Raw genomic sequence first — 4,674 nt, 5'->3', positions numbered from 1 at the left:
ACCCAGGTCCTCGCTGCCACTTATCGCTAGAATTGATTTCTTTACGATTGTTTAGCACATTTGGCCATCCACCTTTATAGATCCAACAGAGTAAATAGAAGAGAAGCAAGCCTCTGAAGCCAGACTCAAGATTAAATACCAATTCTCAACAGCTGTGTGACCATGGGCACACTGTTTAATTACCTAGAGCCTCAGTTCTCTCATCTGCATGGTGGGTTGTCTCCTTTAGGTTTAAGAGATAAATGAAATAACAAAACCAAGAAAGTATTTTTAACTGTTTATACAGAAGAGATAGATGGATGGATGGATAGATGGATGGATGGATAGATGATAGATAGATAGCAGCACATAATATTTATTTTGTATCCTGAAAAATTAAATGTTAAGAAATCAATGAAAAAGAGCTTAGAATGTAGCCATTCTACAATGAGTTTGATCCTCATAACTGAAAAAAAATATGTGTGTAACTATGTATGTACATGCACACAGAAAGAAGGGTACAGTTAGAGATACTTTGGGGAAAAGAGGTCTAAGATTATTATAAATACCTCTTTTTTATAAACAATGATCTGAGGATCAAACATATTAAGTAACCTGCCCAAAGCCACATATGTAAAATTTCCTTGAAATTTAAAGTCTCTTGAGTTCTTGTATTTGCAAGGTGCCTGGCATGTACTTGGTGTGCACTTGACATGTAACGAGCATAAGGTATGGCCTAACTCTGCCATACAGTTATAGACTCTTCTGCAAGTAGCACCATTCTTGATGTAACCTGTTCAGATGAGGAATGTCACAGAGACTAGAGACCCCAGAGAAGTCACCTCCAGAACAATGAGAATTAATTTATCCAACTGTCTATGCTTCCTTAGAGGGGAAAGGAGCTCAAGAACACAGACAACTGCTCTCTTAGTAAGATCAGTCAGGTTTTCTTCTTACACTGAGAATAGAATTCCACTTGTTAGTTACTAAGATGCCAACAGTCCTCACCTGCTTTTCTCCTACAGAATCAAGTTTGGTTCTATAAGCTGAGAACCATAACGGTCAGTGGAAAAGAGCACAGACTCAAAATTAAGAGATGTGGGCTTGAGTCTCAGCTTCTGTGATCTCCAAGAGGGAGGCTGAGCCTTCTGAGTTTCCCCTTGTATAAAATGAGAAAAATAATACTTGCCTCTCCCCTGCTATAGTAGTGACAATTTAGTGGGATTCTGTGGGTTTTTTTCCTTGCTTACTACATAGAGAGTACTTGATAAATATTTATTCATTTGATGAGTTGCACATGTAGTGTCTGGCAAATTATGAATGCATCACCAGATGCTATCCTCTCAGGTCAACCCTAGCATTATACCTGGGTCCCTAAGAGGCCTTTAACAGATGTTTATTTCTTCAATGGAATGCCTGCCCAGTGACTGCCATAGTAGTTGCTAAATGAATGTTCATTCATTCAGTGGAATCCTAGCATAGTACATAGCAGTTAGTCAACACTCAACAAAAATTGATTGAATCCAAGCAGGGAAAATAGAACTTTTTTTTCTTAATGAAATTTTGCAATTCCATAAATATTGTATGTTGTTGCCAGTGCTTTGTAAAGTGAATGAAGCATTGCTGGAGTGTTCTCAGCTTGTGCTTGTTAACAAATCATTGGAAACTATTTTCCAAACATACAGCATTCCATGAATGTGTCCTGACAATATTGGCAATCCTAAACACTCCCAGGACCTAAGCAAGGGGCAAGAGAATGCACTATATGAACTCATTTCGAAGTCAATGCATCTGTCTTCACTCCCGGTTCTCCTATGTTTGTCCAGGGCTCAGTTAACAATTGTTCTGGCAGATTCTAGAGATCTGAGGTAAGTGCAGAAAGAGACTGTTAAGAATCAGAATTGTTGCACATACATACACACTGTGTGTGAGTATGTGCAAATATATATATACATACACACAATCCTAACAAAGAATTGATTGTCTTTGAAAGTTCTGCTTCATTTTGTGTATTTTACAGCAATAAAGCAATACCCTTGAAAAATAAGAGTGGCTTTTCTTAGAATAGTTTCTCCTGTCAGAAGCTGCATTCTCTAAAATGACCTGCAAGTGAAGACTTTAAAGAAAGGAAAGAGGCTGAGGATGTACTTCAGCTGGTAGAGTTCTGGGCACAGTCCAGAGCACACAAAGCCCCAGGCCATGGTCTTCAGTAACACGGTGCGATGGTACTTGCCTATTATCCAAGGCTATGGTAGTAGTTCCCTATAACCCCAGCACTTGGAAGGCAGAGGCAGTGAGGGTGGGGGGGATCAGAAGCTCAAGCTCAGGCCTGGAGAGCTATCCCAGCAGTTTATAGCACTTGCTGCTCTTGAAGAGGACTGGGGTGTTGACTCCCAGCACCCACGAGGTGCCTTACAACCTTACACCACTCTACTTCTGTGGGACCTTATACCCTTTTCTGACTTCCTTGGGCAACAGATATACACATAATACATGGATATATATGAAGGCAAAACATCCATACACATAAAATGAATATAAAGACAAAAAATAAGGTCATGGTCAATCTTGGCTACAGAGTTTGAGTTTGAGGCCAGCCTGGGATACATAAAGCCTGTCTAAGAAAAAGAGAAATGGAAGTGAGAGAGGGAGGGAAGGAGGAAGGAAGAGGGGGAGGGAGAGAGGGGGAAGAAGTGAAAGAGAGGGAGAGACTGAGGGACAGAAGGAGGGAGGGAAGGAGGGAGAGATGGAGGGAGGGAGGAGAAACAGAAAAACTCCATGATTCTTCTACCCAGCACTTGGTAGAGTGCTTGAACTTGAACTGAACATGAGTCTCCCTGGAGAAAAGGCTGAAGAAGAGCATTCCAGTCCTGAAAGCAAAAGTGAAATTTAGGATATGCAAAGGAGGAGGAGGAGGAGGAAGAGGGGGCGTCATCCAGTATGGCTGTACAGCAGATAACACGAAACTAAAAGTGAGTAGCAACAAGAGATGCTGGGAAGGTAAGGCCAGCTGGGAGACCTTTCCTGACATGTCCTGGAGCTTTGACTTTACTCTGTGACCTATGCCGAACACTCTAATTATATCTCTGATAACACGTATCTCCAGCTGTTGTATTTTGGACTTGATGATTTATTATTATCATTTACTTTATTATTTTCTCTACTTCCTTCTTCCACTCAGTAAGTTCTCCAGAATCACAATAAGTGTGCTCATTTCTTTATTACCATCTGCAACCCTACTTTAATGTGCTCCCTAGAATATAAGCCAAATGGAGTCCAACCTAAATAGGAGGCTGTGACATCCTTCCAGAAACTAATCTTATTTACTTCTGTAGGAAACAGAAGCCCCTAAGGGGTTTAAAGCCAGGGAATATGGGGGTATCTGTGGTTCTTGGAAGGCTAAAGGAGCCACCGTGGCATGACTGGCTCAGAACACAACTCCAATGTGAAGATACAGAGTCAGAGGCTGTGGTGGCAGCGGTGATGGCAGCGGTGATGGCAGCGATGATGGCAGCAGTGGCGGCAGCTGCTGCTGCTACTGCTGCTGCTGCTGACTGGAACCACCAAAACCTCACATCCTCAGTGCAAAGGCCATGTTCCATGCCATACAGCTGAGGAAGTACATAGGCACAACTGTCTCTGTGACTTTAGACGCCAATAGCAGTGAGATCAGGACTATGGCCTTCAACTACTATCCAAACTCCACATTTCCTAGGAACTCAGCTCAGCTGTGGAACTTAATTTGGTTCCAAACCTCCAATATCAAGGGAGTCCAGGAAATGTAGTTTTTAGCCTTCTTGGTCCTGTGGTAAAGAAAGGCCCGTTCTTTTGAGGTCTTATGCCTCCCTGAGCCTAAGGACCCCATTGGCTGCCAGAGGTTGCTTGTGACAGATGTTTTCTTCTTCAGTGGTGTATCCACTTACCAGTGTCATATTTGCTTCAGTAAATGCACCCCTAGCCATGCTCATGCAAACAACCTAGATTAAACTTGATGAGACACTAAAAAAAGAGACATGAAAGTAGGAAGGGTCTTGTTGGGAACCAGAGGGACTTACGATGATTAGAAGGGAGAAAAGGGGCGGGGTGGCCCAATGCTACATATACATGTACAAACTTATCAAAGGACAAAAAGTACATTTAAAAGTGAAAATAGAAGCTCATAGAAACAGGTGGGAAAGGTTATCTGCTCTGGTTCTGACAAAAGTTGTAGTAATTCTACACATACACAAGTTTGCAATGGTTAATCTCAATTATCAACGTCAGGAGATCCCAAATCACTTGTCCAGGGACCTTCTAGGTTAAATGGTTTATGGATGTGAGCAACTTAGACAGGAAGTCAGCTAGAGTCCACGCAGAGGCCAGCACAGGGTGACAACAGAGAACTTGGGAGGGTGAGAAGGGTGTCATGACAAGGAAGATGTGCACACTGGGGCATAAAGCTGAGAAAAGTTAAAGTGCATGTCTGTATGCAGGGGTAGGTGAAAGAGCCTGGGGTTGGAGCAAGGAAGACAGACATTTCACAGAGAAGGAGACAGTAGCGTGGAATACTGAGGACACTCCAGGGGGATTAGTCCGTTTGGGAATGTGTTTAAGAGAAGCAGGAAGGGGTGTTTCATCTCACAAGTCGTGAATTAGCAGTGAATCCACTGGTGATATTATTGTGGAATGGAAGCTATATATACATATATAATAGTT

Source organism: Acomys russatus, chromosome 2, assembly GCF_903995435.1.
Source record: "Acomys russatus chromosome 2, mAcoRus1.1, whole genome shotgun sequence".
Lineage (NCBI taxonomy): Eukaryota > Metazoa > Chordata > Mammalia > Rodentia > Muridae > Acomys > Acomys russatus.
Note: the sequence above shows the minus strand (reverse complement) of the source record.